Source organism: Phyllobates terribilis, unplaced genomic scaffold (genome assembly GCF_046119375.1).
Source record: "Phyllobates terribilis strain yellow unplaced genomic scaffold, ASM4611937v1 Scaffold_10__3_contigs__length_209671492, whole genome shotgun sequence".
Taxonomy (NCBI): Eukaryota; Metazoa; Chordata; class Amphibia; order Anura; family Dendrobatidae; genus Phyllobates; species Phyllobates terribilis.
The window spans coordinates 161,255,193-161,269,555 of NW_027362770.1; the positions used below are offsets into that span (position 1 = coordinate 161,255,193).

Below are 14,363 nucleotides of genomic sequence, written 5' to 3' on the forward strand. Positions count from 1 at the left end.
TATTCTGGTAGATATCTTGAGCCCCAGCATTTTGGGGAGGAAATGCTGATATATCGAGCGGCTAGAGAATTGATCTTGAGTGGGCAGAGGGTGATCATCAAAGGGGAGTGATATATTAAAGGGGCAATGTCAGAACCAAAAATTTTCAAAACTGAGCACACTAAAATTCACTTTCTCAAAGCAAGTTTCGAAAAGTTTCAAGAATGATCTAAATACCCTGGTGAAAGGCAGAGACACTTGTTGGCACACCACATCCAGGGTCCCAGCCCGGACAAGCTACACCCCTGATTATACTAATGGATCAGGCTTTGCTCCCTCTCTCCCGAGGATACATGCATGATTAGCCCCATTGGTACATTTTTGGACATGTTCAACAAAACTTGCAATGTTTCCCTTCACTGTTTCTAATAAACAAACAGAGAAGCATGTTATTTTAAAATCAGGGGTGGACTTTGCCCCCATTACTGCCTCATTTTTGTTTTTCAAACAAACCAATTCCAACTGGGCTAATACGGGATGTCTGCCCATCATCATCTCGATGCTGAATTTCACAGTATATCCAACTTATGTTGTCATTATGTGGCTTGTATACCCATTATTAGACTTTCAAATAAAAGGTAAAAGTTCATAAAGATACATTTGTATTCTAGAAAAATATAGTAAAAAAAATGCTTGGCTAAAGTGCTTATAGTGTGGGGGATGTAATGCACAGTCTGGAAGCTCAGCGATATCTCCATCACCCCTCCTAATGCTGGATGTATGATAGAATAGATTGTACCGGTCACATGCCACTACATAAACAAATTAAAGTCTACGCAGCAAGTCCATATGGTTCCAATTCCTAAATAAAACAGCCTTGGTAACAATACAATCATCCCCTGCAGATGGGATTGTGATTTTAGGTTCACGGGATACTCCTGCTCTGCGTGCCGGCCAGGAAAAGCACATCTGTCATTACACCTCAGACCGAGGCCTTGTCTGGAGGATTAGCAAAGACATGCAGCCTAGCCATATGACTTTATCATGTCAGCAAGAGAAAAAAGAGGGCTTGTGGTCCAGCGATGGTCACAGGATAAAAAGTGGTGGCTTACATATGAACGCTTCATCACTCATCAAGGTTCTCTGACCAGACTCCTCAGACATAGGAGAATAGTATGGATTAAAAGGGTACATTAGAAAAAAAATTTTTGGGCATGTCATGTTTCGATTTGTGAGACCTCCGCTGATTGCTAAAGCAAAAGGGGAAGAGGCACTAAACTGAGCAATGTGCACCTTAATTTCTGATCAGAAAGCGAAGCAAGAAATATATAGACTTTCTAAGAGCCAAGAATAGGCAATCAGAAACTGAGCACTCCTTGTTGTAGCAACTAGTAGGGGCCTTAGCTCCGGGTCATCATCAATCAAAACTTCTGACAAGTCAAAACATTTGGTCAGAATATCTATGGTGGCCATATTGTTTGCCACTCAACTTTCACCGAATTAGAGGACCCTAAATGTCATTTGTCAAGAAAAATCCTCAAAGACTTTTACCGGGAGGTTACTTTATTTCATTTTCTAGAGACATGTTAGTAAAAGTTCACACATCTGAGGTCTCAAATCTATTCCGGGGTTTTCAGCTACTTTCTGAGGTCTCCAGATAAGTGTAGAAACCGTGATCAAGACCGAGTTCATGGGTGCAGATAAACCAAGGAACAGACCAGAATTGTCCACGACAATGGAAGACTGTGCTATTCTAAAGATGCGGTTTCCACAGAGACGCCATCAATAACATTTTCTGCATCGCTTTCCTTAAAGGCGTTCCGAAATGCTACAAGCCCTTGGTCAATGTGGGAAAAAAAGAACAATTATCTTGTCAGGGGGAGCAAAACTGTTTTAGCCTCATCAATGGAAAATTATGTAGAGAGGGGGAAGAATAAAGAAAAAAAAAACTTTTTGAAGAAACTTTTTTTTCCCCCTTCTTCCTTTCTTTCTGTGAATGACGACGTCTCTGAGAGCGCTTTGTAGTTTCTCGAGGGTAAAACAAACAATTCACGTGGCTGAAAGGGTCTAGTGTGGCGGCACAAATAGAATGGGCCTGAATGACCGATCTGATGCAATAAGCTTCTGGACATCAAACGGAGTTTTAAAACTTTTATTGTGTCAAGTACAAATCGGCCATTTGCGAGACACTGACGGGTTGTGAACCTCAGTTGCTTCTCACGTGTATTATAATGCAGATGGCAACATTTTTTTTTACTAATACAGATGCGTCCTTTAGAGGACAATTTTCCATGAGGCTAATGAAAATTCACATTTTTCGTAATAAGCACAAAATGTTTTTGGAAATTAGACTAAACCTGGCCATGTAAGTGGGCAAAGAATACTCTTTCAACCCCCTACTACCCATCGTTACTATTCCCGTTTGTCCCTCTGCCACTGCTCAGGTGCGATGAATAGGTTATAGGGATGTTACACCTTTAATGGATGAGATGTCGTAGTGTCCTCTACCATTGGATAATTCAGCTTTATGACCATCAATATGTTACTACTGACTAGTTATCACACCAAAGCACAAGGGATCAGTAAGAAGGTTGTAAAAGACAAAGAATACTCTTGGGGCAACTTACTACCCATCGTCACAATTCCTGTTTGCCCCCTACCACTGATCCTAGATGCTCAGGTGCGATAAATAGGTCATAGGAACGTTACACCTTTATGATTGAGATGTCGCAGTGTCCTCCACCATTGGATAATTCAGCTTTGTGAATGAATACGTCACTGCAGACTAGTTAGAAATCCGCCTTGGGGCCTTGGGGCACAAGTCTGTCGTCACTCTGACTGCAGACTTGTGAATCCTGACAGTACGCAGTGAATCCTCACAGCGATTTGCATACTTAGGCCACGGCCCCACTATCAGTATTTGGTCAGCATTTTTTCTCAGGAGTGGGAGCCAAAACCAGGTGAGGAACAATCAGGGAAAAGGTATATTAGAAACAAGTCACCAATTCTGCACTTATCACCCACTCCTGGTTTTGTCTCTCACTCCTGAGAAAAAATACTGACCAAATTACTGATAGTGGGGCCGTGGCCTTATATTCCGACAAGTCTTGTATTGACCAAGTCCACGCATGTCTAGTCGGCATATGACCATGTGGCACCCCTGCGGGTTCAGTCGCCACAGAGGTACTGCATCTCACCCAGAGGTGTGGTATCTCACTCTCAGGTAAGGATGGAGTACTGACCGGGACCCAAACACCTGCATCCAATGCTACACTACTCCAGACCAGCAGGAGGGGGAATGATGCGCTGCTCCTCTGCTGAGCCCTGTCCCTGGCTGGAGTGGGGGGAACCATGTAGTGGGTGTGGGTGGAGGAAGGAGTTTAGGGGAGCACTTCGGCAAGTGTATAAAAAGGGATGGAACCATCTAGAAGGAAGACAGTGAGTGGGAGCAGTGAGTGGGAGCAGGAGCTCTGCAGGAGCTCTGCTCAGGCGGAGCGGGCCTAGTGAGAGGCCCAGGAGGTGAGACTGACTGAAGAGAGGAGAGGAGCAGGAAGGAAGGCTCCAGAAGGAAAGAGGAGATCCTAGGGGTACAGGAAGTGCTGGAGGCCACCCGTACACCCGAACCTACCAGGACGTGGAGGGATCAGGCCGCAGAGGGGACCGGCCCCTAAACTAGTGAGAATTGCAAAGTTCAACTAGGGAACCGGAGGGTGCAGCATTTCAGGTGCTGCAGCCAACAGCCACATCTAACTCACCGAAAAGGTGGCCATAGAGGACCCAGGGGACAGAGAAAACGTCGCCCGACAAGGTTCGCGGTCACTGGCTTGGGACACTGGGTGTGAGGCGCAGCGAGATGGCCAGAAAGAACACACAAAAGGGGGTCCCGTTACGTACTCCGGAGGTACCTGAGGGTTTGCTGAACCCCTCCCTGAGTAAGCACAGGACGACGTGGGCGGTTATAATCCGGAAAGTGTAACTGGAGGAACTTCACAACTGTGAGTAAAACCCTGAAGACTGCACCCCACTGTCTCTGTGAATTATTGCTGCGCCATCACCCCCTGAACTACACTGTACCACGAGTGCTATTTCCATAACAGCAACACTGCCCTGGAGCTAAGCTCTACCTGTGGTGAGCTAAACCCACTCTGCTGCATTAACAACAGCTCCAGAGGACGGCGGCCCCCTTTAGCCGCATACCACAGGTGGCGTCACGAACATTAAAAGAACTTTAAATCCCCTTTATTAAATCATTCCCCTTTTCATTGACTGCCCTGGGTCACGGAGCGCGTCACTGCCACTGTGACATCCCCAGCCTCAACGACCGGCCCGGCTACCGAGTACCCCAAGGCCCAGGGGGTGCGTCAACCACATGTATGCAAATCGCTCCCAGGGTCAGCGTTGGAAAATCTTCACAGCACATAGAGCGTGCGATGTGAGGATTCACAAGTGACTGCAGACTTGTAGCCTTTGGATGGGCAACCCATTTATGGCTATTTTATCTACCAAATATGCCCTTGGTGGCCCCTTGTAATGCAGTAATGCTCCACAACTCACTGCTATCTTCTGTACACTCGCAGCCATGAAGGCTTTGGGTATATGCACACGTTGCATTTTTGTCACTTTTTTTTTTCTGCGTAATTTTGGCACAAAACCTAAAAGGATTTGGTAGTACCAGTAAAGTAAATCAGACTCTTCAAGTCTTATGCGCACGTTGCCTATTTTTTTTTTCTTTCCAGATTTATTCTGCAGCCTGTCAATTCTTGCAGCAATTTTGCAACAGATGTCCCCCATGTGGGAAAAAAATCTGCAACAACGCATGGAAAAAAAGTGACAAAAATTTGCGTACTTTACACAGGGTTTTTCCTGCCAATACATCAGAATTTGCAGCAGAAAATCCTGAACGTGTGCACATAGCCTTTCTCCCTCTGTCTGCCCTGGAGTACCATTGTCATAATGCGCCTCAATACTGCTGACTTTTTATGGGAGCTTTCTCCGAAAAGCGACAAGGGTGGAGTCCTGCTGGATTCCCCAAATCATAACAGCGATAGTATGGTTTACGGCAGAGGCTAGCCCTGACAAGTCCATCAGCATAGCTAAGAACATGGCCAGCAATGCACAAAGTGGGTAACTATCATTTTTTAGGGGCACAAATAAGGAATTACTTTGTGGTGGTCAGAACAGGGGAAATGGATTCCGCATGGGCACAAAAAGGGGCACTAGTGCTGTGTGGGACACAGAGAGGACATAATTACTGTTTGGTGGCACAAAGGAGGGCAATATTATTGTAGGGTACAAAGAGGAAATTATTATTGTGTGGGGCACATTATTACTTTGCGTAACTCAGAGGAGATTACTATTACTGTGCAGAGGTGCTCAGAAGCATTGGGAATAGGAAACTTGAGTGCAGAAATTAATCGTTGTAAGGAGAAATCGTGGCAGTGGTCTGGGCCAGATGGAGAAGAAAAGAGACTACAATCCAATAGACCAACATACAGTATACTCTTACTAGAGACGGATGCTTGCAGTGAAAATGTTAAACAATATACTTTCTGGCTGGTTGACTTTTGGGCCCAAATACAAAAGACAGGATTATGAGAAAGGGTACTTTTTCTATATGAATTTTCTACATAGTGGGCGGCCATTACAAATAGAGGCAATTTAAAGGGGTTTTATCCACTAAACATATTTAGAACCTATCCATAGAATATTTAATAAACTACGTGACTCAAGTATCTGTATAAAAGTAAATGCAGTGGTGGCAGGCATGCGTGGAGGTCACCGCTCCCTTTCACTTCTATGGGACTGATAGACCTAGTCGTACTGTCAGTGACATGAATAAAGAATTGGTAACAATGAGCAGTATTTCTCCATTCACATGGCAGATTCAGGTAGACTATCAGTATGTGACATTTACAGATTGTTGCAGCTGCATCTCCCTCCTCCCCATCTTCTATTTAGGATTTTACACTAGAAGGAGGGAGGTTATGTGCATCATCTGCAAGCAGGGAGAGAGAAAATACAAATCTAAAGGTGAGCAATAAGTTAAGTGTTTCATATATTTACATGTAAAGCGCTGCAGAATATGTTGGCGCTATATAAATAAAGATTATTATTATTATTACATGTACTACTAGAAAATATATGTGAAAACGTCTAGTGCTGGTGTTTTCAGTGTTTTCAGTGCCATCATGCGGCCCTCTTATTTTCTTGGCACATTCTTGCTGTCAAATATTTATGATGAGCAGATTTCCAAACTAATCCATAGAGATCATCAGCTTTCTTTGGCATGAAATAAATTTTCTTAAATTTCCAAGACACTCTTACCATTACCAAGACACCATTTTTATATATGTGTAAAGGCCCCCATACACAATAAACTAACGTGGGCCGTTTCAGGTCAATTAGGATTACCATAATTTTCAATATTTGCCAAATGCCAGAATAATGAGAGGGAGAAAATGTTTTAAAGGCATTTTTATTACTTACTGCAAAGTCAAAAGTTTACATACACTAAGATTACTATGCCTTTAAACAATTCTGAACTGCCCATATGATGATGTCATGTGTTTGGAAGCTTCTGATGATGTGGATGTATTTTAGTGCACACCTGAAACACACTGCTTCTTTGTGTAGCATCATCGGAAAGTCTAAAGAAATCAGACAAGATATCAGGAAGAGAATTGTGGACTTGCACAAGTCTGGCTCATCCTTGGGTACAATTTCAAGATACCTGAAGGTGCCTCGTTCATCTGTACAAACAATTATACGCAAGTACAAACAAGACGGGAATTTCCAGCCATCATATCACTCAGGAAGGAGATGGGTTCTGTGTCCCAGAGATGAGCGTGCTTTGGTCCGACATGTGCATATCAACCCAAGGATAAAAGTAAAAGACCTTGTGAAGATGATGGTGGAAGCTGGTAAGATTGTGGCAATATACACAGTGAAACGAGTACTGTATCAACATGGCCTGAAAGGCCAATCTGCCAGGAAGAAACCATTACTCCAAAAGAAACATAAAAAAGCCAGATTAATGTTTGCAAATGCACACAGGAACAAAGACCTTAATAATTGGAGACATGTCCTGTGGTCTGATCAGGGCTGTGGAGTCGGTAAGCCAAACCTCCGACTCCTCAATTTCCATGACACCGATTCCAACTCAGACTCTGACTCCACGACTCCGACTCCCTCACACATGGCTCATGTTTAAGTGATAAATTTACTGTAGCACATATTCATCTCAGCTAAAAGTCTAGACCCTTAGATCAGGAATAGGACAGACATTTATAGAACATTTCATAACTTTCCCAAATTCTTATGAAAAAAATATTCTCCACAAACTGCATTGAACTTCTGTACCCAATTTATTATATATTTTAGGAGTTGGAGTCGGTCCATTTTATACAGACTCCGATTCCGACTCCACCAAAATGGACACTGACTCCGACTCCAAGACTCCAACTCCACAGCCCTGGGTCTGATGAAACTAAAATGTAACTTTTTGGGCATAATGACCATCGTTACATTTGGAGGAAAAAGGGAGAAGCTTGGAAGCCTAAAAACACCATCCCAACTGTGAAACACGGGGGTGGCATCATTATATTGTGGGGTTGTTTTGCTGCAGGAAGGACTGGTGCACTTCACAAAATAGATGGCATCATGAGAAAAGAAGATTATGTGGCAATACTGAAGTAACATCTCAAGACATCAACTAGGAAGTTAAAGTTGGGGGGAAATGGGTCTTCCAGATGGACAATGACCCGAAGCATACAGAAAAAAATGGTAACAAAGTGGCTTAAAGATAACAAAGTCAATGTTTTGGAGTGGCCATCACAAACCCCTGATCTCAATCCTATTGAAAATTTATGGGCAAAGCTGAAAAGGCCGGAGCGAGCAAGGAGACCTACAAACCTGGATCAGTTACACCAGTTTTGTCCGGAGGAATGGGCTCAAATTCCGCCCAACTATTATGAGAAGCTTGTGGAAGGAGATCCCAATCGTTTCACCCAAGTCATTCAGTTTAAGGGCAATGGTACCAAATACTAATGAAATGTATATAAACTTTTGACTTTGCAGTAAGTAATAAAAATGCCTTAAAACATTCTCTCTCTCGCTCAATATTCTGGCATTTGGCAAATATTAAAAATTATGGTAAACCTAATTAATCTAAAACGGGAAAGGTTTATTCTGATTTCATGTCAGATATTGAGAAAAACATGTATATGTGTCTTTTTATATAGTGTATGGAAACTTCTGGTTTCAACTGTATATATCTATATCTATCACAGAGCACAATGTCCTCAGCAAAAGCCAAGCCAAGGGTTCATGCCAAACCAACGCACCAACCACCACATCTACACCCTTCGACTCAATGTGGCACGTGGGCCTATTACTTAAACTGCTGGAGAGTAGAATTGAAAAAAAGACATACAACATCATCAAAAGCTCCTACAATGAGAACCGCAGAAGAATAAAGGGTGAACGGGAGAAGAACGGCTAATTTCCAGCATAGGCGCGGAGTCAGACAGGGCTGCAGCTGAAGTCCAATGCTCTTTAACATTTACATCAATGAGCTGGCCATCGTTCTGGAATCCTCCGCAGCACCAGGTCTTACACTCCATGATGCCCAGGTGAAATTCCTGCTGCATGAAGATGAATAACCAACAAGAGAGAAAAACCTTTAAGACAACCTTTAAATCTTGGAGAAACTCAGCTCCACATGGGCACTACCCATCAACCCAAAGAAAACCAACATCATGGCGATCCAGAGGAGAAGACAAGATAGGACCAGCATCCTTCATTTGTGCTAAACAACTGCCCTCTTACAGGAGACAAGAAATACACCTACGTGGGCCTGAAAATCCATTAATCAGGGAGCTTCACAAAAGCCATAGAGATCCTGAAAGACAAGGCCCACAGAACTTCCTATCTGAAGGAAACTCTACCATCTGAAGACGCCAGTGAGGGCCTGGCTACAAATCTTTGATGCCATTGTAGCGCCCCGAGGGCTCGGTTGCTACAGAGGTATTGCACACCTCTGCCAGAGGTGTGATATTCCACTCCCGGGTAAGGATGGAGTATGGGCCAGGGCTCAGGTAGCAGCATGCAGCACACACACCCCATTTCCGAGGGACAGCTCAACGGTACTCCCATTAGACAGTAATGCAGGCACGACAGAATCTGTCCCTGGCTGGAGTGGGGAGGGGGGAGGAAAACCCAGTGATGTAGGAGCAGAAGGGGACAGTTCCTGAGCGTAGGTAGGAGCCCATTGGTTGCTGGTCACCTGGGCTCATGTTCTAGAGGGAGGTATAAAAGGTGGGCACCATCTTAGATCAGGGTCAGTTCAGTCAGCGAAGTACAGAGAGAAGAGAAGACAGGGAGCAGAGGCTCTGTAGGAGCTCTGCTCAGAGGCAGGCCTAGAGAAAAGGCCGGGGCCTGAGAGGAGAAGGAACTGAGGAGAAGAGAAGGAACTGGAAAAGGGAAAGAAGTGGCCAAGAAACAGAAGGGCTCAGGAACAAGAAGGTGGAAGGGACCCTAAGGACCAACGTGAATCGGGTGACGGGTCAGGCAAGAAGAGGGTACCGGATCCCAATTTGGTGGAAGCTAATAATCTTCAGCCAAGAACCGGAGGTCGCGACCATCACTTGCTAAACTTTGCTAGGAAGGCATACCATATAGGGTAGCGGGAAACGGGGCCCACGTTTGCCCGCATAGACCCGCGGGAGCTGGACAAAAGCTTGGTCACTGGCGGGGCATGAGCCGAAGGAAGGATAGGAAGGAGCTCTGAACCATACTCCTGAAGTGCCTGGGGGTTGACTGAGTCCCTCACCTGGTGGACACTGCACGGCTTGGGTGGTCACGGCTGGCGGTGAAGTGACCCGGAGCATATGAACTGTGAGTAAAAGACATTGGACTGCAGTACGTTGTCTGTGTACTCTTTGCTCCTCCAGCACTAACGGCACTGGGACTCTCTACACCATCACCCCCACCATCCTCTACACTGTCCTGGGGCTGCACTCTTCCCGTGGGGAGTAACACTACCTCAGCTGCAAACACCATCAGCCTCAGCGGTCTGCACTGCAGCGGCGGTTAGCCCTGACCGCAATCCACGGGTGGCGTAGTCAGACATTACCTACAGCACATCATAGACTGCCACTGGTCTGACCACCCTGAGCCACGGGACCGGGTCGCCACTACTACTCCCAGCATTGAAGTCCGGTCTCGAGTGCCCCACGGCCCAGGGGGCGAGTCACCATCATCGCCCCAATCCTCCTGTACGGCAGCGAAGTATGGGGCCCTCACACATATCCAGACTGGTCAATGAGGAATTCCAGCCCAACAGAAATATTCCACCTGGAATTCTGTAAGCACCTTCTCCAGGTCCATCGGAGTACCACCAACAGTGTCTGTCGGGCTGAGCTGGGCAGATTCCCTCTACACCTAGCAGTTCTGAAGAAGGTGCTGTCATTCTGGGCTCACCTAAATAGCAACAATCCAAGCTCCCATCATCATAAAGCCCTGCTACATATAGGTGGTCCACCCGAACCAGGACCCGCAGAACATCCCACCCATACCCAACCTGACCAAAACACCAATCAGAGCAGCCTGATAAAAGCCAGAATCAGGAAGATGGAAGACGAGGGCTAGGAGAGGTATGTCAGTGATTGGAGGAACAATATAATCACCTCACAGAGACTGACCATGTACCGGAGTCTAGAGAGATATCTGGAGAAACTCCTGGACCCCAGAGTCCGCCAGATCCTGAGCCGGTCTAGACTCAGTGCCCACAATCTGGCCGGCACAGACAGAGCTACAAGCCCAGGGAGGACAGACTGCGTCCACACAAGAGAGGAAGAGAGAGAGAAAAAGAGAGGAAGAGAGAGAGAAAAAGAGAGGAAGAGAGAGAGAAAAAGAGAGGAAGAGAGAGAGAAAAAGAGAGGAAGAGAGAGAGAAAAAGAGAGAGAAGAGAGAGAGAAAGAGAGAGAAAGAGAGAGAAAGAGAGAGAAAGAGAGAGAAAGAGAGAGAAAGAGAGAGAAAGAGAGAGAAAGAGAGAGAAAGAGAGAAAGAGAGAGAAAGAGAGAGAAAGAGAGAAAGAGAGAAAGAGAGAAAGAGAGAAAAAGAGAGAAAGAGAGAAAGAGAAATCGAGAAAGAGAGAAAGAGAGAGAAAGAGAGAAAGAGAGAGAGAGCGAAAAAAAAAGAGGGAGAAAAAAAAGAGGGGGAAAAAAAAGAGGGGGAAAAAGAGGGGGAGAAAGAGGGGGAGAAAGAGGGGAAAAAGAGGGGGAAAAAGAGGGGGAAAAAGAGGGGGAAAAAGAGGGGGAAAAAGAGGGGGAAAAAGAGGGGGAAAAAGAGGGGGAAAAAGAGAGGGAGAAAGAGGGATAAAGAGAGGGAGAAAGAAAGGGAGAAAGAAAGGGAGAAAGAGAGGGAGAAAGAGAGGGAGAAAGAGAGGGAGAGAGAAAGAGGGAGAGAGAGAGGGAGAGAGAGAAAGAGGGAGAGAAAAAAAGAAAGTGTGGGAGAGGGAGAGAAAGAGGGGGAGAGAAAGAGGGGAGAGAGGGAGAGCGGGGGAGAGAGGAAGAGCGAGGGAGAGAGGAAGAGCGGGGGAGAGAGGGAGAGCGGGGGAGAGAGGGAGAGCGGGGGAGAGAGGAAGAGCGGGGGAGAGAGGAAGAGCGGGGGAGAGAGGAAGAGCGGGGGAGAGAGGAAGAGCGGGGAGAGAGGGAGAGCGGGGGAGAGAGGGAGAGCGGGGGAGAGAGGGAGAGCGGGGGAGAGAGGGAGAGCGGAGGAGAGAGGGAGAGGAGAGGGGAGAGCGAGGGAGAGGCGAGGGAGAGCGGGGGAGAGAGAGAGCGCGAGGATGAGAGAGAGTGACGCGCCCCCCGGGCCGTGGGGTACTCGGCAGCCGGGCGGGGGAGAGAGGGAGAGCGGGGGAGAGAGAGAGCGCGGGGATGAGAGAGAGCGCGGGGATGAGAGAGAGCGCGGGGATGAGAGAGAGCGCGGGGATGAGAGAGAGCGCGGGGATGAGAGAGAGCGCGGGGATGAGAGAGAGCGCGAGGATGAGAGAGAGTGACGCGCCCCCCGGGCCGTGGGGTACTCGGCAGCTGGGCCTACGGATGCCGGTGGGGGATATCACGGTGGCTGGCCCAGTCCATGGCCCAGGGAGGTCAACAAAAAGGGGAATTATTTATAGGGGATTTGTAAACTGTTTGTGACGCCACCTGTGGAATGCGGCTAAAGGGAGCAGTCCTCTGAGGCAGATGTTAGGGCTGCTTATGATTGAACGGCTCCCCACAGGTGGAGCGGGCCTCAGGGCAGCGTGAGGTAATGGATGGTGGTACAGGGGAGAGACGGCCAGGAAGGTTCAGGAAGAAATGACGGACACTCACACGGGGGTTCGCTTCGGTACCTTTACTGGTATAGATGCAGGTATGGTCCAGGGTACTCGGTAGGCAGGGTGCACTTCTGCACTCTCCCCAGTGAGCGGGTATAGGGCCTCCTGATCCATTACTTTCACTTGCTAAGCTTCTGACCTGCCTGGAGATAGGCCTGGCTTAATTACGGTCTCTCTCTCTTGCACCTGCTGACCTGGTGGTAGGGCCTTCTCTTGGAAATCACTCTCCCTGGACGCTGGGGCCTCCGTGACTCCTAGCCCTGGTACAGTAGTCAGCGTTGGTCGACCTGGGACTTGTAGTCCTCCAGGTATCCGGTGGTCCCTACTGGGTGTAAAGGACCCTGTAGGCGCGGACCCGGTGTATATATTGGGGTGAGCCTGGTACGCTCCTCTGCCCCCTTCAACTCCTCTCTCCTTTCCTCTTTGCCGTCGGCCACACTCAGGGACCCCACTACGGCAGCAGCAGACGAGCTGTGTCTTCACTGCTCTCAGCGCCAGCACGCTCTCCAACTCACTTCTCACTACTCACTGAACGAACTCAGCTGCCTGGCTCCACCCTCCCTATATATATCCCTATCAGGGCTCCCTCTGCTGGTCTGAGGTGGTAGGGTGGAGGTGTGTGAATGTAATGAGGGCCTCTTGTGGAGAAGTCCATCCATGCACCCTACTGGGTTCTGTGGCACCTGTACGTAGCAGGGCGCCACAAGAGCGGGGGAGGGAGAGAGAGCGGGGGAAAGAGAGAGAAAGAGAGCGGGGGAGAGAGAGAGAGAGAGAGAGAGAGCGGGGGAGAGAGAGCGGGGGGGGGAGAGAGAGAGAGAGAGAGCGGGGGAGAGAGAGAGAGCGAGCGGGGGAGAGAGAGAGAGCGGGGGACAGAGAGAAAGAGAGAGCGGGGGACAGAGAGAGAGAGAGCGGGGGACAGAGAGAGAGAGAGAGAGCGGGGGAGAGAGAGAGAGAGCGGGGGAGAGAGAGAGAGAGCGGGGGAGAGAGAGAGAGCGAAAGAGAGAGCGGGCAAGAGAGAGAGCGGGGGAGAGAGAGAGCGGGGGAGAGAGAGAGCGGGGGAGAGAGAGCGGGGGAGAGAGAGGCGGGGGAGAGAGAGAGCGGGGGAGAGAGAGAGCGGGGAGAGAGAGAGCGGGGGAGAGAGAGAGCGGGGGGAGAGAGAGAGCGGGAGAGAGAGAGCGGGGGAGAGAGAGAGCGGGGGAGAGAGAGCGGGGGGGAGAGAGAACGAGAAGGAACAAGAAAGAGAGAAAGAAAGCAAGAAGGAGAAGAGAGGAAAAGAGAGAGCAAAGGAAAAAGAAAAAGCGAGAGAAAGGAGAGAGAAAGAGAAAGAAAGTGAGTACATGAATGATATCTACATACATCTGTACATAGACACACACACACATAATATATATATGTTTTATCTCTTCGGGTGAGCAAAACCATGCCAAAAATTGTGTCCAGTTCTGGATAAAAAGAAAAATAGCATTGAGTTATTTATACCGTCCAAACGAAACATGGACTGGAAAATAAATATTAAAAACATTAAAATCAGCAATTATTTTTCCCCAAAATACCTTCTATGTACGAGTGAGGAGCCGTTATTTTACATGTAAGTACATCATTCATTTTTAACGGGCCCCAGTCTGACAGCAGCAGCTGGAGGGAGATGTAGAAAAAATAGAAACCTTCACCTAGTAAGGATGAGGGAACATACATGTTCCATCTACAAAGAATACTAGCACTGATAGCGGAGGTACCAGGATGCACGAATGCTATATAACCGATGTCACCACCCATGGGACCTAGAAGACTGCAGTTACCATACTATAGCAAAGGGTTGTCTGATATTTTCAAAAAGTTCAGTAATACAGTAACAAATGGTAAAAAATAAAAACTTGTGGGCATGCTCTATGATATGTGCAGAGGTGCCTACACAGGGAGTGGGAGGAGGAGTTCCCAACACCTTTTACTAAAGGAGGTTTATTTGCCATCTGACTATAGTAGGATTATAACAGAGGTCATACTT

At 47.4% G+C, this 14,363-nt stretch overlaps 1 protein-coding gene across 8 annotated transcripts in view; it reads right to left on the reverse strand.

Moving 5' to 3' along the window:
• The window catches only part of SCUBE1 (signal peptide, CUB domain and EGF like domain containing 1), a 266,638-nt gene that overhangs the window by 119,534 nt on the left and 132,741 nt on the right, over nucleotides 1-14,363 (reverse strand). The gene's annotated exons all lie outside the window — the stretch shown is intronic.